This window comes from Corvus cornix, chromosome 3 (assembly GCF_000738735.6).
Source record: "Corvus cornix cornix isolate S_Up_H32 chromosome 3, ASM73873v5, whole genome shotgun sequence".
Taxonomy (NCBI): domain Eukaryota; kingdom Metazoa; phylum Chordata; class Aves; order Passeriformes; family Corvidae; genus Corvus; species Corvus cornix.
Genome location: NC_047056.1, coordinates 51174867 through 51202674, shown reverse-complemented (window position 1 = coordinate 51202674; position 27808 = coordinate 51174867). Strand labels below are relative to the sequence as shown.

Genomic DNA, 27808 nt, shown 5'->3' with positions numbered 1-27808 from the left:
TAGAATTTTGGTCAAAATGCAACCAGATCTGGTGGCGTTTAAAGAAGGTATGTATGTACCAAGAGGAGTCATGTAAGTTAAAGTGCAAGTTAAATTATTTCACAAGCAAGATCTACACAAGGAAACATTTACTACAAACAGTGTCTCTGCAATGTATTCCCCACTTAGGGAGAGTACCAAGAAAGCAAAGGTATGAACCAGTACTCAGAATAAGAACAGGGTCGAGGATTTTTCTACTGCAAAAAACTGTATGCAGAGGTGTTGTCTATTCTTCAGTGTTTGGCCAGTGTGCGTGAGAGAACCCCATATGTAGCTTGTAAGCATAAAGATGTAGTTCAGGTTTTCAGGTCCTCTCAGCAAACTGCACTAACATGGGAAACAGACCAAGATGTGTATGGTACCCTAAAGACATGAATTATTCACATCATTCATGTCACTTGCTATCCCCTAGAACCCCTGAGTGAGCATTTCCTTTTCAAGCTGTATCTAATATGCTTTGAGAAAGACCCAGTTGTTTGGATGGAGGTACCAGCTTTGCATCTGTATTAGAAATATTCTTTCCCTCTCTCTCTATCTCCCCCAATGAAGTGAAACTGAGTCATTATTTCTCATTTTAATAGAAAACAGCAGGGTACTTTTAAATAAGAAAAACATCATGTGAATCATGCACAAAATCTTTTATTTTTCCAGGAAGTGTAGAACCATGAAAAGAATTGTTAACAGAACATGGCATACTACTCTTGGTGCCTTCCTGACAGCCAGAAAAAAAAAGCAGCAACAACAAATAAAAAAGTCGCAAAGAAGCTCCATGGTTTATCAACTATATCACTGAGCCTCTTGGCCATCACCGTAAATCTCTTCAAATTCTTGCTCCTGTTTTGATGGAAAACATTCAGTTCTATAATAATAGTACTTAGATAACCTGTACTTGACCTGTCTTTGGATAGTGATGATTTTCCATACAAGATGTTTTAGTGTGATAACACAGTGATTCAGACACTATCTTAAGGCAGCTGGTGTACAAGTGCTTGGCTCTGGGAATTTTTTTTCTCCACTGCTATTTGAATGTAAGCTGCGTGCTGAAGGCCTTTCATGCCAGGCACATTTTCAAAGTATTCTCCCAGTTAATGCATTTCCATTAGAATTCCACTGTTTTTTATTTCAAGAACACAGCACTGCACCCATGGGAACTGAGCTTTTCAGGTGTTAAAGAGGATTTGTTATAAAGAAAGTGATTATAATAGGATTTAATGTAATTGAAAGTCAAGGTACAGTAGCCATACACTGTATCAGAGAGAGCATTAAACTTGTTTTGTGAGTGAAGGAGTTTTGCTAAGTAAAACCTGGGGCCACAATGAATAAACCTGGGTGGAAGGCCTCCTGCTGTTGTGCTCTGTTCATTAGCCAGTGCTGTCCTGACTGCTTTGCTCCCCAGAGAGGCAGGGCAAGCAGCGGAGCTGAACTCCCAGAGGCTTGTAACAGCATGAGAAAAAACCTTCGGAAATAGCAGAGGCAGCTCCCACAGATCCAGCCCATCCACGCAAGTCCTCATCCTGCAGGTTGTCACCAGCTCTGGAAGAAGTGTTTCCAGCCACAACAGCAGGTAGGTCACACAGACGGCCTGGCATTGCTGTGCAAGGCAATGCTTTTGTGCACTCTTGCACAAGACCACTGTGAAATTAATTTGACTCTTCCACAAATTCACTGAATTCCTCTGTACCATCTACCCTGCTGGCAGTCAAAGGAGTTGTCAAAACTCTCTGGAAGAACCCTGTTCCCCTTAATTGCTTTCCTCACATCCTTGAAATCTTGTGGACGGACAGGCTTACGGTATCTCACATATTTAAATAACCCTTATTACCAAGTAATTGCCATTCTTCAGAATTTTCATCTTCTTTTTCCTTATCATAGCTTGCAGTCTTTACTTTTGGCTTCATTCCTGCTCTCTCTCTCCTTTTTCCAGGGGATCTTGCTTACCTCAAGCAGCATTTTGAACTTTGCCATTTAATCATAATTTGTTTTCTCTTTCTTCCTGCTTTCTTTTTAGCTGCTTCTGTGAGTGTTACAATGTCCTTAGATAACTTCTTTCTCGATTGCATGTGGGTAGTAGAGGTCACTGCTATTATCTTTTATTACATTTCTTCCCTTTTTGCTATTCTTCAACATTATGCATTCAGTAACTTCTCCAGATCAGAGGTCAGGAATTTAGACTCGCTAGTATTTGGGCACTTTTATGTCCCTAGCTGACTTGGTCAAAATGTTTTTCATTTAAAAGACAAAAAAGTCTCTTTCAATAAAAGTGTACTTTCAAGGAAAGAAAAATACATACTTTACAATGTTCTCCATGGCAAAGAGAATAGTTCCAAAAAAGAAATCAGCTCAGATCAGACCAACCCAAACTAGACTGAGGCTTTAACTAAGCTATTGCTTCAGTTTTCACTTTTCACAGGAAATCTCAAACAAAAAGCCTGGCATTTTTCTTTCAGATTTCCTAGAGATATAACTGGCATTTGGAGGTCATGAAGAACGTAGGTGACTGCTTACATCTGCCCTTAAAAAAAACAGTGACAGCTCTGTATTTAGGGTCTTCATGAATCTGGTTCTTCACATTGAACAAAGATGTTTGAAAAAATGAAGCATTTTCATGCACTACAGTGAGCGTTTCTCACAAGCTGTTCTTTCCTAAATTACGTAGAATATATGCTTGATCTTGAGTCAACCACAAAACAAACAACTTGGGGTTTGCTGCATGTATGCATATATGAACCAGCATCATAATCATCACTATACCCCACTCCCTTACTTGTTGCCATCCCTGAAACAGGGGCCCCTCAGTGGCGTTGCATGGCAGCAATTGCAACAGCATGAGCAGCAACCAGACAGCTCCAGTTTCAAACAACATGTTCCTGTATGGTTTGCTTTTCTCCACTTCCACAGCTCAAAAGCTGCATGAGTGTAAAGAGAGGATATTCTGCTGTGAGCAGACATCAACCAAGGAAAGTAGGTTCTCATTTCAGAAAGGAAACAAATTATGTACCACCCGAGGAGGTGGAGGGTGTTGGGTCGGAGGAGAGAGGGGTGGCTGTTTATTTTCAAGGCTTCCTTGCTTCTTGTCTTGCAATTCCACTTTAACATTCTCCTAGATGCAACATGAAACTGGAAATCCCAGGTTCATCATTCCCATCCTTCTCTTATTCTGATTACAGCCTGGGCAGCATTTGCAACTCTGAACCGTCTCTTCTATTCCATTTCCCAAATGTGCAGTGGCCACATGCTCCTAGCATTCCTCATACGCAGAAGAGAGAAAGCTGTTTGCACTATTATTTCCTTTATTTCTGCCATTCAACTCTCTTTTTTGAGACAGGATTTGTATTCCTTCTTTCTGAGGAAGAAAGGAAAAAAAACAACAATTGAGGAAGTTCATGACCAAAAAAGTGAAATGTCACCAATAATTAGTTAAGAACACCAACCTGAGGAACCAGTTTAGAACACACATGAGCACACACACACATGCACAAAACAATTAGTGTTTCAAGCTTAAAATTCAGGACCTTTGATGAAAATGTGCAGTGGTGAGAGGATCAATTTCTGATGATGTTCTTGAGGGGCAGAAAGAGAGATAATAACTTTGATGCTGGCTCTTTGTTTAAATGCCTATTGTTTGTAGTTAGCTGCTATTTAATCTCCACTACAGAGAGGAACCACTACGCAGCTAAACTCTCGTCTAATGAGATCATTATTTTCTTACCACTCTTCAGAATGAATGTCATTTTACATAGCAAAACTACAGAGGCAGCGTTTTAGAACACTGCTACCTTTTATCTAACCAACATAAGAGGCACTTGAGAAAAGGACAAGGAGGGTCAAGAAGAAAATGTAAGCGGCAGAGCTTCTTTGCCTGGCAGGCAAGGGAAGGACAAAGGAAGAGGTCCATGATAACAAGACTGACCGTCATTATCAGTGGAGAGGGGTCCAAGCTGCAAAGTTTCATAAATACTTACAGCAGGTCCGGCCCAGTACATTAAAGGGATTTGTCTGGATTTAATTCCAACCTTCAGGGTTTAGTCACATTTTTAATTACCGCTAAATATTGTTTAAGACTTTGACATTTGCCAATTATTATCCGGCCTGGAAAGATACCAGCAAGCTTAGCAGCATCAGAAACCTCGCTGCTTTTGCGTACTGCCCCTTTAAAGAGAGAAATCTCTCCCTCCCAGACAAAGGGGACATGCATGCGATATGTGCCATTTTGCATTTCATTTTAGCTGCAGACTGAGGGATGAGAGCCGGTGCATTCTGCTACAGCGGTTTCAAACCCTCCTGCCCGCCCTGCCCCTGGGCCAGATGTTGCCTGCCTTCCCCTGGAGCTCCGGCAGCACAACCCAAACATATGCCCGTGCCTCAGCCACTGCAGCCCGCAGCTTAAATAAAGGGCGGCTCTGCACTAACACACCGATCGCTGTTCTGGGCATGGGCTCCTCGAAGGAGGGAGAGAGGGAGAGAGGGAGAGAGGGAGAGAGGGAGAGAGGGAGAGAGGGAGAGAGGGAGGGTGCGCACTGTTGGAGGCAGTCACGTTTTAAATTGCTGTAAGTCGCTGCTTTTGGTGCCTGCCACTCGGATCAGTCAAGCAGGGCATTCATATTCATAGGGCTGACACTCTACCTGTATCCTTCTTCCTTGTTAATAAATGAATGGAGGAATCCGAACAGGAATTTGCAGACCAAGTACCTGCCTAGAGCCAGCTAATCAGAAAAAGTAGTCCCAGGAAGCAGGTAGAATTTATACTACCAGCCTTGATCATTCAGAATCGTGAAACTGGCCCAAGGAATCATGAGAGCTACTTAAAAATCATGTGATTTTAATAAACAATTCGCATGGGAATGCTTTTATTTGCTTTTGGATTTTACAGATTCCCAGGATCACGTTTATAAACTTTTAGCCAGAATTTGAGGCCCTGAAGGCTCTTGTTAAAAAGGGAAAGAGAGAAAGATTTGCATCCCACCCCCCACAATCCCTGGAAAGAGCCACATGACAACAAAAGATGTGATCAGAAATCCTACCACTTGTCAGATTTTAAAGCCACCAGACCAAACAATCATTTAACCTCTTTCTCTCTCTGTCTCTCCGCCTCTCCCCATATTCCTCTTTAGAACCATGGCAGTTTTTGCATTGGTTCCTTCTGTTGTTTCATTTGTTCCCTGTGTTTCTCTAAATCTGAAATAAGTCATCTCTTCTGCCCTTTGTTTATGGGAGAGCATGTTCGAGAAGCAAAAGAATCAATGCTCCACTCATCAAATGGAGGAGTGTTCAGCATTCATAACATGAATGGATGAAAATAAATGCCTCTGGCTGCAGTTTTCGCCCTGCTGTTCCACGCTCCGGCTCCACCAGGCCTGAATCCGAGCGGTGGAGTGGGGAAAGGGGCCTCTTTTGAGTTCTCAGTGTAACGGTCAGAGCATTCAGGCATGTGCAGACATGCCAGTCCTGGCCTGTGCTTTTTGTTTTTGTTTGTTGTTTGTTTTAACAGCTGCTAATAATTATATTATCCTGCTACAGAAGTACTTCTGGGAAATGGGGATCTTTGAAAACACCGAAGTGATAGGAAGAAGATGCCACTTCCCTCCCCCCACTCCCCTTCACCATGTTAGTGTTCAGATACAAACAGCATTCCTGCCTCATTCCCCTCTGAAGTTAAAAAGACTTAAATTCTTTACAAGGAAGGTCATCCTTTCGTAGCCAAAACCCTGTTTGCTTTTGCCTTTCCACTTGCTTTCAAATGAAACAAAAAACAACCCTGAGAGTGCGCACCAGCCCACTTCACCAACTCAGAAATTAAGCATAACAAGCTCAGGGGGAAAAAAAGAGACTGTGTTTCAGCTTATTGATGTGTGTGTGTGTGTGTGTGTGTGTGTGTGTGTCTGTGTGTGTGTCTGTGTGTGTGTGTGTGCTCAGCACAGTGCACTTCCAGCAGCTCTTCCACAAATGCTGTGCAGAGTGTTCCCAACGTGACCCGATGGTGAGTTAGCAAGCTCTGGGCACTCGGGCAGCAGTCACACGATGTTCAGGACCTCGATGTGCTCACTCAAAGGAACACTGTCAACTGCCTTTAATAGTGTTAAATATAATTTATCGATTCTCCATTGTTTGTAATAATAACCTCCCTGAAGCTTGAGAATAATGTTTTCTTTTCCCCTGCAGATTTTGTCCTGTCAAACATTTATTTTTTTCGTGGTGTTGCTAATAGACCTTGAAATTAACATCGCATTTATGTTTAGGATCTATACCACGATTGTTTGTGCTGGTGCACCGCACTCATCCATCAGCAAAGCAAAATAGGAGAAGGAAGATGCATCTGAGCCCCTTACCACCCTGGGAAAAAATGGGTCAAATTCTGCCCTTAGATGTAGGCACAAAACTCATTAAAGTCAGGGCGAGGCTAGCTGCATATGTGTCACTGAGGCAGAATTTGGTTCAGTGCTTCCTAGCTAACTGGTGAAGCTAGAAGGGGCATAAAATGTGGGGAGGTGTTTTAATATGTCCCATTTAAACATTGGCTGTTTGGGGATTTTTTTATCATTCTGTGAGATCAGGTATGTTTAACATGAAGAAAAGTATCTCTAATTACCTATGAAATTAAAATAAGCCTTAAAGTGAATTAAATTGGGGTCTAAACCAAGTGACAGTATCCCTTTGAACAGTCAACTAAGAAAAATTACCAAGCTTCAAGTAAAACTGGAAGACTGGGTGTGTCACACTTGCTTATATTTAACAAAGTGGCAATTATTCCACTTTACATTAGCAATTAGCATTAAAAGAATTTGTAATTTATTTTTAACTTTTTTCCCCACTTTAACAAAACTTCAATAAAAGTTATGCTGCTATCAAAAGTACATTATGTGAGAACCTTTGTAAAACACAGTTTCAGGGTCCCATTAGCAAGCAGGAATCAGGAAACATTTAAAGGGCCCCTTGTTATACCTGCTAGTATCTCCTTCTTTCCCATGGAAAATGAGAAATGAGCTGGAATGTAAACAGCGGGGAGGAGGAGAATAAGAAATGCACCAGAGTGCATTTGGGATAGCCAAATCCTATGGCTTTGCGCAAGGCCTCTGACTTCTAGGGAGGGGGTTTCCATTGCTTGTAGAGAGCTGATGATGCATGGAAGGCTTATGCTGCAAAACAGCCAGCACAGGGGGAAGGGAGCAGGGGGAAGAAGTAGTGTATGTAATTTTTCACCTTTCAGTCTCTCTTCAGTTCACTCTCTGAGCATGTTATGGAATTACTCAGTGCAACACAACCTGATGAAATAATCACACTTGCAAAACCTGTGTGTATCTAGAAATTGCCAGAAATTCATCTTTATGTAGAGCTCCCATACAGGAAATAAAAGCTGGGTGATTTATGGCATTTTATTGCACTTCTTGGCCATTGCTAATGTTTTCTTCATTGAGAAATGGCAAAAGCTGCGATTCGGATTTTTATTGTGCCGTTCGCCAGCCCTCGCCCCAGCCCCCTTCCCTCTTTTTCCTTTCCTGGGTGAACTTGCTTTGAGTTTAGGAGATGAAAGTTTATGGAGGCAGATGAGTGTCAAGGGGACTGAATCCAAACACAGAGCCAATGAGCATGTTGCCAGATTTTATCTACCCTCACTGAAAATACAGTATCCAGAAAAAGATGAGTGATTATAAAGGAGAGTGACTTAGCCTCTAACTTACACAAAAATTCTTGGACGGGTTTCTGGTTTTCTTTTTTAAACAAACAAAACAATGTTTCCTGGTTGGCAGTTCCCAAAGTCTTTCCCTTTTTTTCCCATTTTTTGGCACATTGCTGAAAGGTCATGCTGATGTATTTCCAAAACATGCTCATTGAGTACAGCTTTGCAAAAAATAAGAGCCCCTTTCTTTAAAGCCTGATCCTCCTCTCATTTAAGGCAGGAGACAATATTTCAGCTGTTTTCTGGGATGCAGAAGTAGAGCCTAATCAGAGAGTCAGACTCACTGCAGGATTAAATATAGACTGAGTAGCACCAGCTAACTCCTAAAGCTGCTGACACCATTATACAATCCTGTTTACCATTGCTTGTGCCTGCCAGACTATAATGGTTCAGGCTAACAATGCTCGTGGTACTTTTCAGCCTCAAGTAAAGATTTCTGACAATGAGGCAAGGGCTAAATCAGCTGTTTCTCAGGTTAAAATACTCTGGTGATGATTCCTTCAAAAGCCCTTGTTTCCCATGCACTTGGGGGAAGGAACTTAAAACCCCGTGCGCTTTATTTCTGGGATGAACCGTATTCCACAAGATGTTGCCAGATGAAAATCCTTTCGAAGATTGCATTGTCCATATGCTCAAAGGGCTGCAATTTTAAACTGTTGAGTTTGTTTAAGCACCATGCATTAGAATGGGTACAGACAGGGCTGCTTAAACTAAAGGTGCACAAGCACGCTCTGCCTGCTGCTTCCAAACATTCGAGCTTGTTTGCAGGAATACTGTCTTGTAATGTGTGCACATGTACGTAGGTGCACGTGTGTGTGTGTGTGTGTGTGTGTGTGGCTGTCACTGTTTATTTGGCTTAGGCAAGCAGGCAGGAGGATGGGTAAATGGACAAAGAGCTTAACTAGAACTCAAGGAACTTACACTCTGTTCTTGGCACAGCATCAGGTTTCCTGAATGACCTTGTATAAGTCACTTATTCTGCTGTACGCCTCCATCGTCCTTGCCTGTAAGAACTTTCCTTCCTTCCAGTACTGCTATATAGTTAAAATATATTAATGAACCATGCAAGAATTGGCCGGGGGGCAGAGAGGAGGGGTGGTTGTTAAAGGAAAACTTTCTTGATACATGACTTGAAGGATCTCACTTCTTCCAGGTAACTTTAACTGAAGAATAAATAACATTATCAGTATCCACTGTTGTGTTGTAGTAGTGCTCAGAGGCAATAGTCATGTTTGGAATCTGTTTTGCCAGGTTATGGGCAAGCAAAGAACCAAAGTATGATATATTTAGCCTCAAAATTATCATCAGAAGGATTTTCCTGATTGAAGTCAGCATTTCAGATCTTCGTGCCCAGCATTTGTTTTTCTAGAATTTTCATATTTAAGGGAACATAGTGTGAACTCACTGAACTCACAAACATTGAAAGTTTCAAGTACTGCTCTGATACGAAGCCTGCTGCTTTCTCCTTTAGTTGCTTTCAGTAAGGAGTGAAATCTTTCTGGCTTCTGGATCGAGTCTAAGGAGTTAAAGCAAACACCAGTGTGTTGCCTTTAAACTCCAGTCCTGATCCCAGTGAGTTTGCAGAGGGCTGAGAGGCTTTGAAAAGAAAGGCAGCTTTTTTGTCACCTTTGACACGCAAACATCCCGGCAAGTTACCTTGTTGTTTATTTCCACTGTACAACCCCAAACACACTACTTTCAGGGTGCTTACCTTCCATAGCATGACCTTTCAAGCAAGTATATCCCTTCAAACTTTGAATTCAGCAAGGTAGAATTAAAATCATTGACCTTTCATTCTCCTTTCCTCTTAGTCCACCTCCCTCTCATATGCTTTCCCTTTAATAACCAAGAAGCACATCTGCAGTTTTTGCTGTAAACACTGCAAAAAGCATTAAGGTTTTTAAGGTAACCTTGGCAAAATCCAAATTAGAAAACATACTGCAGTGATTCACATTTAACCTCCAAGTTATTTCACAGCATAGCTGACAGCTTGCATTCTTCAGAACTTTGTATTGTTTGCTTTTTTTTCTTTCCCTCTCTCTCTCTGCAAGCAACAGGCCAAAGAAACAGCAAACCCCCCAAAAAAATAGGAATTTTTTCTCCATTAGGGGCCTGATATGTAAAATATACATGAAGAACCAGTTCCTTTTCTGGTCACTGAACTAAAAAGAGACACATTTCTTGCAAGATTAGAATAACTGTCAAATCAACAACAACAAAAAAAGCCTGGGTTCTTTTAGAAAAAGTTGTGTAGTTTATTACTTGATGATTTAGATCTTCAGCTTCCTTCCCTATAGTCAGGGACACTCAGTCAAGAAAAAAAAACCTTCTCTGTTCAAGTCATCAAGGTACTGTCAACATTTCCTAATCCTACTAGTGCTATCACCTTGGATCATCCTGCAGAGAAGAAAGGAGACAAAATCAGTTTGGGGACCAGGGCAACCAAAGTACTCCACAGCAGCACAGAGACAGTCATTCAGGATGGACGGCATCTGCTCAGGCTCACTGAGAGAGCAAAAGATAGAGAAAGATGCTGCAAAGGCAAGAGGTGGGGTTCTGTTTTTCTCAGAAACGTGCTGCACTGTAGGACTGTGCCTTTTATTTTTGGCACAAATTGCTGTAGCAAATTATATAGCTTATCAGATGTGGTTTGTTAGACTCAGTAAAGAAACCACTGCAAGGACTTGTTTTCCTTGTTGTCTGCGCCTGATTATGAGATCGGCACAAATCAGATTCCTGATGTTGCACAGGAACAAGGTTGAAACTCCATGGGTCTTGTTTTTCCTGTAACCAAATTAAGTGTGATTGGGTTACAAACCAATTCAGCTCAGTTGGGTTGATTCCCTCTCTGACTTTACACCAAAAGTAGTCTGCCTGTTCACCGTGATGCTCAGGGATTTACTGGTGGATAGGAAGCTACGTGCTAATTTCAGTCACTGCACAGCTCACACAGCTCCTCTTCAAACAGCTGAGAGGGAGTGACGTGCCCTCGCTCCAGAGTTACATTTGGTCACTTAACCAAGTGTGAGAACCCACAGACTGCAGGATCAAATCCTGCAAGCCCCTGTTTTCTTCTCAAGAGCCCAGACCAGCCCTAAAGGATGTAAACATTAATTACAGGAGGTGCAAGAGGGATTTCAGAGTACATAAATAAACAGGGTTTAGCTACAGCAACTAGGGAGCAAATACACGTTTTATTCAGTTCTCCTGGCTACTGGAAAAATAACCTTAAAGTAAAGGGGTGGGCAGCGAGGAGATTAACACTGCCACTTAAATCCACTTGCATCTAGAGCCACATGCAGTGCCTGTCCCACACCACTAAGGCACTGTCACCACTTAAACCTCTTTGCCCCCATGCCGGTGGTCCCTGATGAGCAGATCTACTCAGCAGTGAATGGCTGGTGCCAAAGGTAGAAAGGAACAAGAGGGAGAAGATAGGCCAAATAAAAATTCCTCAGCCACCCATCTGTTTTCAGGGGAAGAGAGAAAATATTTCATTTTCTACCTGTAAAGAAAAATGGATTCATGTCACATCCTTCCTTGATTATCCCCAGCATTATGCAATTCAATAGATTTGCTGTCTTGATTAGACAGGCAGAATAGAATTTTAATTGTGAGGCTCTGGAAGGCAAAATGGAGAGATTTGTATAAAAAAACTGGGAGGCAGCAACATTATTGGAAGGCTGAGCTTTTTATAGTCAGTCTTTCTGCTTCATTCGACCATCTGCCTTTACTTGTGCTCTGCTGCTTGGGGTTGAGAAGTTGCTGGCTTTAAAAATGAGCCACAAAGTTTAACCAGATAAATAAATGTGTGCAAGATCTCTCCCTACCAGAACAGCCTTCAGCATTCCAGCTACATATGCTGACAAAAAGAATGTTTTAATTTTAGCATTGTTTTTACCGTTCATTGAACAGAAATTATGCATGTAGTTGCTTGCACAAGTCACAGTTAAAAGAAAGTCCCTTTCATAAAGGCCTGAGAAATGCAGACTGACAAAACTATTTTACTGGGGGGCAAACAGAGAAATTTTTTTTTTTTTTTTTTAGATGTATGCTTATAGGTATATTGGTAGGAAGGGGAGTTGGCTGGCCTAGGCCAGTGTTTGCAGGTCAGGGAGAAGGTAGGAGTGTCTGAGTCAGAAGCCAATGTTAATTTAAGGAATCTGGGACTTTGTTCATGTCAGAAATCAGAGTTGCGCTCAGTCCAGGACCAGGTAAAATCAAATGTGGAGTTTCTGATACCTTAATTCTACATCAGTGATGAAATGTGCCTGTCACATTTGCTGGCTAGGCAGGTGGGCAGTTAAGCCAGAAATTTGGGTAGACAAAACAGTTTGAGTGGTATGTGGTAGTCTCCACTACAGGGATTCAACTCATTTTGGGACATTATTTGCAAACAGTGATTTTCAGAGGTATAATTTTCTCCCTCTCTTTTTAATCATAAAAACACTGGAGACAGAATACATCAGTTCCACAAGTTCATACATGGATTGTCCAGAACTCAAACACACAAATTCCAGCCCAAATAATCCATACTGAGTTCTGTAGGGTACCTGATTTAACTCACTATGAGCAGGCTCTTAACAGTTCAGTGATGTGCTTTCTCTCCATGAAAAAAATTAAAAGTATGTTGGGTTTGTTCCAACAGGAAAAACAATTGCAACCATAAATAGTTTCAAAGGGCTGGGAATAGGTTCTCTGCCCAGATCTAAGCTTCTCTGTAAGTGAAATAAATACGAAAATGCTTGAAATACACTGTTGTTACTAGACAAGCAATTTATATTACTGGCTTGGAGTGTCAGTGTTTTGTTCTTGGCTGTAAAAGGGGCCTAGAGGTCCTAGTGTCCAGTTAGTCTAAACATCTGAAAACTCTGTAAGTTTAAAGTTTCTGATGTGACAAATTATGCTGGAATTTTCCTAAGATTATTCAACATATGGAGATTTCAGGAATTTCTACCTTCTTGATGGAAATATTTGCATACAACACCTTGTTACCTCTCTGTGCTGTGGTCCTGGTGGTACAGCTGAGACTGCCTGGCACTCAAGCACTGTCCAGTAACACCCTTGTTTCAGCTACCATTTCACCCCACTTCTGCAGTGACCTCTGGAGAAACACTTGCCTGGTTTTCACACAAACTCTGGTTGGTGTCATTTCTGCATCTGCACAGGAGGTGCAGCCTCTATCTGTAATATCACTGTTTCTACACCATTTTTCACTTTTGTAGGTTTGCAACTATGCAGACTCTTGTGAGGGGTGAAAAACCTGCACCATCACCTATTGTTAAGTGGAAACAGGAACAGTTTAGGTTTTTTACAGAGGTCAGCTTATCCATCACATTTTAATTATAATGTTTTTCCTTATCTCAAAGAATAAATTGTTGATTCAAGGACTGTGCTCATACTTCACACGGAGTTTTCTTTAGCGCTTGAAGGAGTGTTACAGTAAGAAGGGAGAAAGCAAATTTTTAGCAAAAAAAGTAAAGAAGTAGTTATAGAAATGAAACTACACCGTGTTTAAACCTTGCCAGAACACTTGTAAATCTCATTTTAAGGCAGGCATAACAGACAATTAGGGACTGACTCAAGCAAATACTTAAGATGTGCCCTTATACTGCAAAGCACTTAAGTATCTGATTATATTCAGTCTTGCCTTTTACCTCAGCATTTATTTATACACTTTGCTATTCCTGATTCTGAACAAGAAAAGCTCGTCTGAATTTAAGACACTTTGCTGAGAGGATCAAGATATTATTTCAACTGATTACCCAGAGTTAAGGGCTTCTCCTTCTCAGAGAGATGAAGGACATCCTGATACAACTGAATTCAACAAAAACTGCAAATGCTTGCTGCCATCTCTGGAAAATGGTACCTTTTCTTAGGGATCTGAAATGAAGCTTTCATGCCTGATGTCAGGCACCTGCATATGGAAATGTTGTTATTGCTGTGTTAAACCCTAATCAGCCACTATTGCTGCAGGGGTTAAGCAAGTGAGTTTGGAATTAGAACCTGCACAGACAAAATCCCAGGCACAGAGCAATGGGCCATCTACAGAACCAAAGAAAATGGTCCAGCTGTTCCATGGCCTCTTCTTTCTGTGCTTCACAGAATCAGTACTGCTGTGTTTAATGATAACACATTTATCAAACTACACAGAAATACATGTTAATTTTAAAATGTGTCAATTGTAAAAGATAGGGAAAAGGAGAAAAGGAGAAAAGGAGAAAAGGAGAAAAGGAGAAAAGGAGAAAAGCATTGCTGCAACCTTCTGTTTGTCGACTTTCCGAATTTCTATTCTAAACACGAGTCTAACATCATTCATGGAAATACCAGCTCAGCACTGTTGAACAGCAGTCTGTTTCTTTATATTTATTTTGCCCCCTCATATTTTCTTCCATTAAAGTTTTGCAATGTACACAAACAAACTGCAATGAGAAAAAAAAAAGACAAAAATGGAACACATAAAAAGGCAGGCAATAGAAACGACCTTTGCCACTCCTTTGACAGTATTTTGCACATTTTCCTGCTAGTGGCTAAGGTTTTTTTTTTACACTTTCAGGCAACCATAGATGATAACATGAATAAAATTGTATGGTGTCTCATGAATTTAACAGAAACATTTTAGAAGCAATAATTGCTCTTTCTGGAGTGTACTTTAATTTAGAGATGGAATTCTTCCTGTGATTTATGTAGCAGTATATTTTATACCATGTAAGGTATGCTTTTAAAACTGCCTCCTCACATACACACGTATTTGAAATGTTTGCCTTCATACACACACTCACGTAAACATAAATACACAAATCCATAGACATAATGCACATACATTAAATGTGGCTAAATCTATGTATGAAGGCAGGTATTTGTGTCTGTACAAATGCAGAAATTTCAAATTATTCTATCCCTAATTAGATTATATTTTAGTATAATGCAGAGCCACAATAAATTATAAGCAAAAGATGACAGTCAATGCTTTCCAGGAGTAGAGGTCAGGGGCAAATTTTGGGTCTCTTTGGAATCACCACAAACTTCTGATTAGCAGAAATAATCAGATGCTGATTGCTTCTTGGTTTCTCTTCCTTTCAATATATGCCCAAGCAGAAGACACTCTGTGTGTAATGAAATGCTAAGGAGACAGACACATGGCATCTACTTGTCTTCAAGACTGTCTTCATCTGCCACAAAGAGGATAGCAGCCCATTGTATTAGTTATAGTACAGACTGCAACAAACAGATTTAGGCAGCTGATGGGGCCATTCTTTCCATCTGCCAAAACGCTTTCTCTGCCTGCTAGGCATGGTGCAGACAGCACTGTGTGTTTACTGCTGCTCTCCACCAAAGTAACCATGTGAACATGCTAATGCCAGTGACCCAGTCACACTCTACTATGGCTGCCTTAGTAACCCGGGGACTAGAAGCCAGGAATTTTATTTCTTTTTTCTTCCACTTGCTGGCTTTCCCTTTTTCCTACCCCACAAATTTAACCAAGATTTCACAAATTTTCCCACTCTACAGCAAAAGGAAACTAGCCTTGTGTAAATTTTTCCACACACAAGTGAGGCTAGCCCATTGCACCCTAGCCCTCAGATGGGGCAGTCAGCCAGGACATAATACTTTGTGTATCCAAGTCCCTGCACGGCCATTTCCCAAGCTGCTAAATTAGACAGAAGACCCAAGCCTAAAGGACACTATTGGTAGTCCCCTGTACTGGAGAAGAGCAACACCAGATTGTGATTGTCCCTGGAACAGCCTTAGGACCCTGGCATCTCACATTCCTCATAAGCTGGTTGACTAGTGGGCTAATGATCTAGCTTGAAACCTTTCCTCCACTGCAAAGATATTTAATTAGTAACAAGAGATGGACTAGTTGGAATGGGGGGCAGAAGACAAAGAGCAGCAGAGTAGCCCAGTGCTTCAGACACACTCCTTACTTAATTTTCAGGAAGACAGAGAAGTAAACTCATGTCTGCTGTATCTAAGTGAGCTATGGAGACAGCTTTCTTTAACCTAAGAACCAATTCTGTTAGCCTTTTTCACATTCACTATTCTTTCAAAAAATATTCCCATTTAAGTTGGGTACCTGTAGAAGAAGTAACTGTTTAGCATGAGAATGATGGGCCAAGGCCCCCTACAACCTAGGCATAAAGGACTGGGGCTTTTTCATTTCTTTTTTCTCCTCCATGTGTCCTTCTGTGAGTCCCTCCCTGGAAATGGAAATGGTGTATTGTAATGCAGATTTCCTGCAGAATCTCACAGATCACTCTCTGCAGGGATTTCACTCTTCAGCTGAAATACTTTTCAGCCATGGTATTGTTCATTTATTCAACAGCTTTATTTTTAAACATGGAATACTATAATTGTGCATTACTAATTCCTTTTAAAAGCATTATAGTGTTTATTTTTTGATTGAGGCTTGAGGGCTCAAGATCATTTAGCTGAGTTTTGTTGGTGTCTTTTTTATTCCATTATTTATGAATTTAAAATACACTATGAAAGGATTAAAAGTAAAGTAAAAGACCTCAAAACCCCACAAGTCTTGTTTTCCTTACTTCAATCCCAGCACCCAGTCTGTTTTCTCTTTCATGCTTTCCGCAGAGAACCATTTTCTTTAATGTAATCACTGGCTGATTGACTCTTGCCTCTGTTTTCACTTTGCTCCTATTTTTGGAGGTCACAGAAACAGCAAAGGTTTCATTTAACTTCTCATTAGAGACCACACTTCAGCCCCAAAGCACTCATGAACCCAGATTCAGAGAAACAACATCCACCTCAGCCCAGAGACGAGGTGTAAAACTACAATTGGGAAGTGGGAAAACCCTTGGTCCTGCCCTGAATTCACCCCTGGGAGCAGCTCTGGTCTCTGTGCTAGTGCCAAAGTAACCAGCAGATGGGTCATCTTCAGCAGTGCATTGGCATCTCCCTCACAATGGTTTCAAAAATGTCAGACAAGTCAAAAGGAGTGACATGATGGTGACGAGCCTCTCTCTGCCCAGCAGGTAAAGGGAAGATCTCTGCCCTAGTATCACTAGTGCAGCTGGTACAGTGGAAAGATTTTCTGGGCAGACATTTAAGCTTTTGTTGTGCAGCTGCTTCAGAGAGATTAATCCAGTTTTTGTGGAGAAAGGGGAAGACTGACCCACAGAAAACAAGATCCCTGTGGAGGAGGGAGGGGGGAAGGGTGGTATCCACCAGCTTCCCCCACCGCTGCAAACAAAAGTTTGGTCTGAGCCTAGCCATCATCTCACAGAATCACAGAATTGTTAGGGTTGGAAGGGACCTCTGGAGATCATCTCCCATACAAGCTGTATGCCTTACCTGTGGTAGCACTTCAGCAGTGGGAGAATACATTTGTCCCGGGCCTGTTCTTACTGTGGCAATCCATGATAGAGACTGGAGAAATCAGTGCTGTCTTCATAGTTCAAGCATGCTGGCAGTACCAGACAGGATGGCTCAGGGGATCAAAAGAAAATAAGCCATGAACTCCTCTGCTTGGTGATCAGATATTAATTCTTTTTTCAAAAAGAAACAGGAAGGTTTGTCCTTGCAATGATGATTACAGCACACAAATTCTGCAGTCTGGCACATGGAAAAATCCTGAAGCATTAAACTGATGTTCAAGAAGTTGTTTGCACCTCACTTTGCAGAGCAAAGTTTGAGACCTGTGGACATTAATAGGTCTCAAACATGCTTAACTAGGGAAGACTTCATCCCACTGAAAGCAAAGCATGGGATTAGGAATTTTGCTCAATCTGAGCCTGCAAAAACCTGAGTTGTACTGTTGGTCTGGAACTAATGACCACAGGTATGTGGGTTTTTATCTCCAAAGTAAAAAACACCGCAAATTGAAAAGGACTATTTAGACTTTGGTTAAAGAACCCCTAACAGAAGTATTTGCTATGGGCTAGTAACAGTTTATACACTGATTTCTGCCTTAATTTATTTTTATACACTGAGCTCTGCCTTAAAATGTGCACGGGCAGTTTCCATTGATGCATGTAAACATAAATTATTTAATAAAGAATAATTGATTTAGAATTGTAAAAAAATCAGCAGCCTTGCAGAGAAAAGGGACAGCAGTAGACAGATACATTTTAAGTACTAATGACTCTGCCTTATGAGAGTAGTTTTACCCAGTGTATAATGCATGAGTGGTAAAATAGGTCAAACCCTGGAAGCATCCACATCTTTGAAATCATTATGAACACAATGGTTTTACTGCATCAACAATTGCATAAGAGCTCCTAAGCAAAGGCGCATGTGGAATGCAAAACATAATGAAAATCCTTGCTCTTGTGTTGCAGATTAGAGAGCTACTACAGATTTTGGATCCTTTCCCAATTTTAATACAGTTACTTTCCTGTGGGCAGTGCTTCTACGTTTTCATTTTTGTGTGTGACAGGAATTTGCTCCTTTGTTCTTTTTGTACAGTTCATAAGATTTCAGCTGTTTGTGGTACACAAAACTTGGCATACTAGCAATGATAGCCATTTTTATTCAAAGAAGAGTTTGGCCATCCCGTTTGTATCCTGCTAGAGCTCGCAGGGACGGGGGAGGGCTTCATCCCATGACATCCCATCCCCCACAAACAGGGGAAGCTAGTTCACTGCCTACCTACCACTGCAGCTAAAGTTATGTCAGTGCCAGGTAATGAAAAGGCTTTGTTACTTAACAGGCAAATAATAGAGAGCCTTTGTGCAGGGATAATTACAGTGGTTTGGATATTCCTGGATTAACTCTTGGGATGAACGTTCATCTCAGTAAATCACTAATAAATATACATTAGCACCATGTCTCTCTCTATTTTATACTCTGGTCATCTTGGTCATACTACTCACAGGTTTACCTGGGGCTGATTATGAAATATGGACTTTGATGCCCTTTGCCCATCCTTGCTGTATGACTGCAACATAACAATCAGATCTTCCTGCATTTCACTTTCTATCAATCTGTCTTCTGATAAAGCAGCAATAAGGTTGCAGAGCTTGCTGGCTGCTGGGAAGAGCAACAGGCAGATATTTGCACAGCATTTCAAAGAAGCAGGACCTGACTCATTATGGCCTTACTTCAGTTTTGACATCAGTATTAACCACTGAAATTTGTGTCACTATCATCTGAAAAAAAAAAACAGCTGCTGAGAAGCAAGCCCGTAGAGGACCATGTGCAATTGCTACTCTCCTTGCACTATTTCTTACCTGTTATTTTTGCTGAGTTGCCAGTTGTTTGAGCCAGTTCACCATACAAGACTATGTGGGGTTTCTGGGAACAAGGGCGTTGATGGGTACTGGAGATGCCTGGACAGAGGAGCAGGAATCACCTTTGCCTGGACCTCTTGCTAGTGTGAAAACACTCCAGGTCAAAGACCGGTTTCGATGGAAAGAAGAAAAGTGCTGAAATCACATAAGGAGCCCTAACTACTGATCACAGATATGTGCTGCATATCATGCCTTCATAATTTATGTTTGTGGAAATCAACAAAAGCCCAACACCTGGCTGTATATGCAGCCCCTTATTTCATAGGGTGACCCATAGATACAGGCAGTGACATTTTTCCCAGTACTGCTACCCTGGACTTTAGGTCTGACTGAAGAGTTCTTGATGAAAATTAGGAGGCACAAGGTCCAAATATTTATCTTATACTTACAAGCAGTATTATTTAAAGTAAATTAGGCTACCTGACAGCTGTTTTTAGTCAGAGGGCCACAAAATAGCCCTCTTTGAAGGAAAAGTGACACAAAAGTTTATAGAGAGAAATGAAAAGTGGGAAAGTACCGCTATTATTATGGAATAAGACTGCTGCAAAATTGCAGTGAAAATTGGAAATCCATAATTTTATTGCCAAACCTGGTTTTGCCTACAATAATAGTCATGAACAGTGGAGATGGAAAAAAAGACCCATTAGGTCATTTTTCCTGTCTTCTTGTTAATTAAGAGTGTCTCCTTGCAAGGATTTTGACTGTTTTGTTCATTTTAAAAATAACTAAAGCAATGAGGGTTCAACTTGTTCCCTTGGGAGACCATTCAGCAGACTAACAGACCTCACTGCTATGAAATTTTTCCTCATTATCAGCATGGATTTTTCTTTGTTCACTTTCATCCCCTTATTTCTAGTTGTACTTGGTTGGACTATTTCTGTATTACATCAAGTTCCATCATTTCATTTCACATACATATTTCTTTACCAAGGCAGATACTGGGCTAAATCTGAGGTCCGGAGAAGAAACTGGATGTAAACTCAAGAGTAGCAACTGGCTGTAATAGGTCCTATTTTTACTACATACTGAGCACATGAAGAGAATTGCCTTTAAATTCTGAATGGGAAATCTGAAAATCAATTTTTTTCTTCAGGGATACCTTTTTTTTCCCCAAGTACATGGCTGCCCGCTTCTCAAATCCACTTAAGCACTTAAAAAGCAGCTTACAGACACCAGATTCTTCCCCTCCAAGAAAACTGAACTGACATGCTAGAGCTGCAAATCACATAGTAGTTCACATTTAAAGGGAAGGAATGTCTTTTATTTACTACACGACCAGTACCAGGCATATCTTTGCTCAAATAGTTAGCTAGGGGTGAATGTGTTCTCTGCAAAAGGTCACAACAGGGTATGTACCACTTAAGTCTCAATTATGCTCTATTTATACCTCCCTATGAAACTTTCCCTAATTGGGAAATTTTGAGGATTTTTCTCCATTTATCTATATTTTGGATATTTCACTCTCTCTGGGAGAAGGCATTTGTAGAAGAGCCAATTAAATATTATCAATGATGATGTGAAGTAGACAGTGAAGCAAGAGAAAACTGTGTAGGCACTTAAATAAAATTGTTAACTCATACTATGCATGTTGCCCCTCTTTATTTTCACCCATTCTCAGGTATCTAACTCCTTTAACATTCAATCACGTGGAAAGAAAATGAAAGCTTTATTGAAAAATATTTTTCTTTTACCTCAGGAAACAGTGAGGACAACACATGAATAAACATACAAGTTTTCCAGCCACTGTTAAGCAGGGAGAATGTGCAAACAAACTGCCAGCAAACAAATGAATAAACACATTTCAGAAGCTTAATGTTAACTTTAAATTGAGCTAATGAAATTATGTTTCCTGCTGTTTCTCTGAGAGATTTATCCTTGTCTTTGAAACACATTCTCCATAAAAGGATATTGGTCTTGCCACGTCACCTTCTTTCAAGCTGACAACCATTCTCCAGAGGAAAAATTAAAAAATAGGACAAAATATCCATGCCTGTAGCCAGACTCCTAAACCTGTGGCCAGGTACCCTAAAGAGAAACTAAAATTTATGCAGAAGATCCAATCATAGAATCATAGAATGGTTTGGGTAGGAAGGAACCTTAAAGACCATCTAGTTCCAATCCCCTGCCATGGGCAGGGACACCTTCCACTCGACCAGGTTGTTCACAGCCCCATCCAACCTGGCCTTGAACACTTGAAGGGATGGGGCACCCACTGCTTCCCTGGGCAACCTGTTCCAGTACCTCCCTATCCTCTGAGTGAAGAATTTCTTCCTAAAAACTAATCTGAATTTCTCCTCTTTTAGTTTAAATCTGTTCCCCCTTTTCCTGTCTCTACCTGCCTCTGTAAAAAGTCATTCTCCCTCTATTTTACAAGCCACCTTTAAGTACTGGAAGGCCGCAGTGAGGTCTCCCCAGAGCCTTCTGCAATGCTCCTGGTTAGCAAGCCATTGTTTTTTCTGTGTTGCTAACTTTCAGGGGGGGATAACTGTCAAAATACTTTTCTAGATCCTTGCTTCCTGTTTCTGGCTAACTCCTCCCTTCTTTTATGTTTTGCAGTTCATACAAATGAAACACTGATTTGTAAATTACAAGTCCTTGTGAAAATAAGGACTGTCCCTTGTTCTTGTGAAAATAAATTCATTCTGCTCAACTTTGCCTACATTATACACATTCTGGGACAAAAGAAGCCTCTGGGTCTAGTCAGCTGCATGGCAGTGAAATGAATGCGTGGGTTACAGGTGGTAAAAAATCAAAGTGAATATAAAGAAATGGTTAACACTACATTAAAACACAAGGGTATTTCAAGAGAGAAAAAGCCCAATGCATTCTGGAGAATGATACAGTGCACCTGTGAATTTCTTGGGCTTGCTGTGTATATGGCAGACCCTCAAAACTAGCTAGTGTGAAAAATGTTCTTGTGGTTTCATTTCCTCTGCAGGGTTTTGAGTTAGGCTTTGTCTTCTGGTTTTGCCTTTTGATGGTGTTTGTTGTTTTTTCCCTCTTTAAGCAATGAAAAATACAAGGGAAAGAAACTAACCAGTTCAAGTGCTCAAAGAGCAGGTTTACGATCCTCCATACACATTCTCACCCTGTGTTTGTCACCATTTCCTAGCTCTGTCTATTACTGCACAAATCAATCTGCTTTATCATTCTCTCCTGAAAGCATGGTGCACAGTCTGGGATCTGTTTTAGAATATATTTAAGTATTATATAATACATTCATGTTTTATCAGTTTATTTTTAAAAAAGCAAGTTCAGGGAACTGATGGTGGTAAAATTCACAGTAGCATTTAGGTCTTCTAGATATACCCTCTACAGTTCTGGGCCACAGAGAAGGAAAGCTCTGTCACTCATTAACTTAGTGCTTGATGTCCTAAACAACAGTGTGAGCCAGAAGTGCCTGCAAGGGTTGCTCTCAATGTAAAGTGCTCCATTCCTCAAGGACCAAATGATGTCCAGCACTTTTTCCAGACAAGGGACTAGGAAAAAAAAGTCCAGATGCTGCAGCTCAGACTGTGATGAAGCTTTACCTTTCTCTTACTCTTGTGTGACTGAGAGTAGGGAGCTTTAGAGTATACTCTTAGAGGCATGTTTTCCCTGGTACTCAGATGTTCCCAGTATTCCTTTGGACTTTTCGGAATCCTTACATCAAAAGATGTGTAGTGGTTGAGACTGCTGACACTGGAAAATGCGGGAGGGCTCCCTGGGACCATGATTCTCTCCAGCCTGCAGCAGAGAAAACTTAGGCGACCTCCTAGCTCTCAGGAGATTATTTTGAAACTGCATGAAACAAATCATTCCACAAAATAATTTCCACAGTCAAAATTTGGGGATATTAGTCCGTAAATCAAACTTATATTGCACTCAGTCCCTCTACTCTGCTTTTCTCCTTGAAGACATGCAAGCAAACCCATGTTTCCTTACTCCAAACAGTAAATACCAGCCATTGCCTCCTAAATTAATTTGAGATGTGTGTTTGGTTGCAGTTGTACCAGGGGTGAAAGTGAAGTTGTTGTGATCATCAGATCCTTAGATTCTGAAAGTACAGTCAAGTCAAATATTTAGATTTGCTTCTGGTAAGCACTAATGTTTTCGAGAAGTCCCACAGATAGGCTTGGCAGTCTTCCTTTCACTCCAGAAAGGATTTTGTCTCATCAGTTACACCCTAAAACACAGAGGCTTACAGGAGCAATGCAAATTGACCTTTGCAATAATGTTGCTGACATAAGGCAGCAGTATATATAGATTTATATAATATCTTGACCAAATCTATACCAGTACTACTATAGTTTCAGCTTTTCAACAGTAGATTAAGACAGTAATAACAAAAAAAAAAAAATTAAGTTCATAAAACACTACAGTATGTTCTTAGCAAGATTCTAACAAAATCCAGTGAAATACCAAAGAGATCAGTTTTATTTATTTTATTTTATTTTATTTTATTTTATTTTATGTTTTGGACAAACTAGCAGGTTAGGTGCCTTGAATTTACTGTAAGAAAGTCTTGTCTTACTAACTATCTGACCAGCCCTTCCTCCCAACATTGCTCACTATAGGGCTCCAGCAAAAGCTCCAGCAAAAGTACCTGTAGTTCCCAGTGCAAACTAGTAGAGACAAGTTCACAGCAGGTTCCGGGACACTGTTTTGTCTAAGCCTACTCAGCCATTTCATGCAGCAAATCAGCTACTATCTTAGAACTCCTGCTTCTGATGTGACCAGAGGGGCTGCACTGCTGTTAGCAATGGGGAGGGATAGGGACACTTTTCAGGAAAAAGAAAGAAAAAAATAGGAAAACCTTTATGAAGGCAAGGGCATGGAAGCGACGGTTCAAACCAAGCAGCTCCAAAGTGCTATTACTAATTTCAGAATCCTCTAAAAGTGTGAATAAAAGCATGAATTCAAATTAATCAATTGTCTTTTAAAGTCGCTGAGGTAGCACTCTGACTATTACCTGTGCTTTTAGAGTGCATCTCTAATGTGTCATTCAGGCTTCTGAAGACAAGAAAGATACGAATGAATCACCTTGTTACAAATTAATCAACCTGGGATTAGAGCTAAAAATTTCAAAAGCACCTTAAAATTACTTAGAAATCTAATTCCCATTTTCAGAATTGACTTAGGCGGTTACATCCTGACTCTAGTCAAAAGTCAATGGAATGATAACTCCTAAATCACTGTAATGCATCCAGAAATGTAACCCACTTCTCTATGTAACACAACACCAAGCACCTCCATAGTCCTGTTTGCCCTTCAGTGGGCATCCCAGGCTTCTGCTTTTTCATCCCTGATTTCAGTCCACATTTACCATATGTTGTGCCTTCATTTTCATTAAACATTTTGAAAGATGGAGGTTTCAAACAGTGAGCTACTCATTCATTCATCTTTCCACACAGAAACCTAGCATCAGTAAAGCACCAATTTCAGACATCATTTTTAACTAATGAGGAAGCAATATTTTTCTCGACATTGACAGCAAAAATCCATCCACCCATTTGTATGTTTTACAAGATGATACAGCATGTACTACTGTCACATCTCAGACTAAGCATATATTTTGGTCTTCTTCCAGTTACATGCCTTTTTCTTAAATTAATGGGCAATCATAGGATGGACAAAGTTTCATTTGAGTCCTAAGGAAATAAAGCAATAGTTGAGCTATCTGGATGGTACTGCTCTTTTATTGACCAGATTACAATAAAGTCCCTTTTTTTCCTTGGGGCATTGGAAATATCTTTTTATTGCTCCATCTCTGTCCCCTTCCACCCTGTGTCTGTCTTGTCCATCATATCTGCAACATTATGTGGGGAGCACTTCTATCACAAATGTCTGATTCCACTATGGTACAAGCTATAAAAAATAAACTAAGGAATACGCATATCTAGATTACACCTATTCAGAGGTGTATACAGACATAATACCTTGCTCTCTGGTACAAAAAAGATGAACTTGCCAGTACTAGTGAATGACCAGCTAGAAAAAGGAATTAAGATAAGGCAGGGAGGTGGTGAACAAAAGCAAAAATCACATTCAGATCTGAAGGAAAATGATATTCACAGTAAGTCAGCAGTCACCCTGGCTTTCAGCTCTTTTTATGATTTCTCTTCCCCGCCCCCACTCACCTCCCACTTTTTTTATTGCTTACTTTTTAGTTCTTTTGCCCAAGACTCTGTATTTTTCACTCTTTTGTCATCTTCCCTAGACAAACGCACAGGACTTGGGGAAAAGGATCAGGGAAAGGGAAATTCCTATCCTGACATTTATTTCTTCAGTGACCTTGACAAAGTCACCTAATTTATTGTTTCCCTTACTGTAACAAAATGGGCAGGAATGAAAATGAAGTCTTTTTCTAACAGTCACAACTGCTTTGTGATCCAGCCCTGTCGTCTGAGTCTGCTCTGAAACCCCAGACTAAGTTAGCACAGATTCGAGCTGTAATTGTTATCAGTAATGCCTTGCCTCTCCCCTAGCCCCACTTTCTATGGCGGTCAATACCTGTTCAGCAGCCAGTCATGGTGGGAGAATAGCAATCACCAGAATAAATGCTATGCCCTTTCTCCCAAGCCTGTTGCATCTCAATAAACTTCGCAGTGTCTCCAGCAAAGGGGGAATTCAAAAGGGTGGTCCCAAATCAGGACTCTGAAGGGCTTTGCATTCAGAATAAGACACTATGGGAGTATCATGATGACAGCTGCACTTACATCACTGAAAATAATTATTCTGATCCATGAACACAAGCTAAGCCGTAAGAATGGTCTTGTAAGCAAGGTCTGTTTTAATAGAAACATAAGTATTATGCATTACAGTCTATTATAAATTGGTTGTAATTTTCTCCTGACACTCTGTGAATTAAACTAGTTAGGATACAAAAAAAAAATAACAAATGCCACAAAGCAGAAAGCAAGCTCAGTGTCTGAAGGTTAATGATTGCTCATGAAAGCTACAGAAATAAATTATCTGCCTAGGGACACTGTCACATGATCGGCACAAAAGCTGCAACAGCCGAAAATGTTTATGTAGAGAAAAAAACACTGTCAGCATCACAGCGCCCTTCCCCCACCGGCAGAGCGGAGTCCCGAGCCAAACAGCTGCTCCTGACTGCTTACATTAAACTAATTTGTGCTGCAACATTGCAGCTGCTTAATTTTTAGACTGAACTTTATCACCAAGAAGTGTTACAATAACAAGTGATCCAGCCCCATCTCTGAAGAAATAGCAAGTTCCTCAACAACAAAGGCAGCTTAAGGTGCCGAAATTCAAGAAAGAAGTAAGAAGACAATGACCAAAATGCCCCAGTATTTTAAATCTTAATTACCTACTCTTGCTTTTACTGGGAAAGGGGTTAAAAGACGAGTTTGTGTCTAAATTAATTGGGGGAGTCATACTGGGGAAGTCAGACTATGCCCCTAAGTGGACAGGGGTTGTCCCACCCCAACATCGGGGGCCAGTGACTGAGATTCATGGCATAGGCTTATGGAGCAGCAAGGTGGAAACAAGGTGAGGTGCTGGGGCTTCAGAGGGTCACCCACCCAGGAGCTGGCCTCCCCTAAACCTGGTGTTGTGAGATTGCACTGCAGAGCCCCATCACTTGCACCCCCTTCCCTGCAGCCTTGCCTCTTCTCTTCTCCACGCTCCCACTGGTTTGGGGTTTGGTGTCCTGGAGCACTTCTTGCCCATCTTTTCAGCCACAGATTCACTGGTGTCTCCTTAAAACACTTATCACGCTCAATATGTAAAAAGAAGAAGTTTTAAAAAAAAAGGGGAAAAAACTCTAGCTCATTCATATCCCAACAGCTTGAAAGCCCTGACCTCCCCCTCACCCCTCCTGCTGCCTTCCCCCACCCCAATCCGAAAAAAATGCGTCCTAAGGCACTGGCACCGGAGGAAGTGTTTACAGAGAGTGGTGCGCCTTGGGTAACGCAAGTGCTGCTCTTACAAAATGTCACATGTTGTTCCTCCCCTTTTCCTCTGAATTATTTTCCTCTGTTAACATGCAGAGCTTCGTCTTTTGCTGAAACAGACACTGACCTGAACTGGTGGTGATTCCTGCCAAATATGCAGGCACTGTTTTGCTACATGTTGGAATTCGGCAAAGTCCATGTGTCAGGCATTTGCTTGCGCTCAGGAAACGCCAGTGCTCAGACCAAAGGCCTCCCCGCCCCCTCCCACCCCCAGTGCTTGGAATGCACAGAAACTTTTCAGTTTTTAATTAGTTTTAATATGATCAATTTTTTTAGCTGCATATCTTGTTACATCCAGTATGCTTGTTAAAAATAAAGAAAAATTTAAAAAAAAAAAAAAAAAGGAAAAGGACCATTTAAATGTACTGGTCTTAGCTATTAAGAAAAACAAATGGAGATGAGGAAAAGAAAACCCACAACCCACCGAGAGAGCAATTATACAGTTAAACAAAAAGCTGTAGTTGCTCGCAGTGGTAACCAGCTTGCAGATAGACTGTTTGCCTGTGTTCCTCTCTGCGCCTGGGGAGGAAGAGAGACACAGGGAATTGGTAATGCAAAAAGAGGGGTGCTGCAACAGTACGCCCCACCTTTCCCAGCCTTCCAAAGACCAGCTAGAAGGAGGAGATGCTGAAAGAAATGATGGGTCCTTTCTGTTCAATTTAAAAGCATAAAATGAATGCAGAATCCCTTGGGGGGAAGGGATTTTGGTTTTTATCAAAATAACATTAGTCAGACTTTTACCCAACAGCAGGAGCTGATGGTATCTGGAGTGCGTTCTATTTCACCCTAAATGTGTAAGAATAGGGGTGACTGGATGAACAGGCCCCAGGGCTTCTGACTGCTATTCATGGAGAGAAGCTGCAAATGGAAAAAATATTTTAAGAAGA

At 40.9% G+C, this 27808-nt stretch overlaps 1 long non-coding RNA gene across 1 annotated transcript; it reads right to left on the bottom strand.

The window, feature by feature from the left end:
- Positions 1–658: 658 nt before the first annotated feature.
- LOC120411592 lies at positions 659–27074 on the bottom strand. The gene is made up of 2 exons (XR_005604019.1): positions 26989–27074; positions 659–3382 (listed from the first exon to the last, which is right to left on the bottom strand). It is a non-coding gene; the product is annotated as an uncharacterized LOC120411592 (long non-coding RNA).
- Positions 27075–27808: the final 734 nt, after the last annotated feature.